Genomic DNA, 303 nt, shown 5'->3' on the forward strand with positions numbered 1-303 from the left:
CACACCTACTCCATGTCACAAAAGTTTAATCAAGATGTTTCGATCCTACTTGGAACGAAACGTTGTCTTGAACTTCATCAGGTCAAATTGACCCTTTGCTAAGCCCCGCCCCCAGATGCAGACTGGCCAATCATAATGTAGCTGTCGGCCGGCTCAGACCAGGGTCCGACAACAACACAGCTGTGCTCCATTGACTCTAATGCAGTTGTTTCAGATTTCCTTCATTTTCAGGCTGGTTTTGTGGATTTGGAGCTAAATGTTGTGCCTGGGGCACGTCGTGTATTAATGATACTTGTTACCTGG

This window comes from Epinephelus moara, chromosome 1 (genome assembly GCF_006386435.1).
Source record: "Epinephelus moara isolate mb chromosome 1, YSFRI_EMoa_1.0, whole genome shotgun sequence".
Taxonomy (NCBI): Eukaryota; Metazoa; Chordata; class Actinopteri; order Perciformes; family Serranidae; genus Epinephelus; species Epinephelus moara.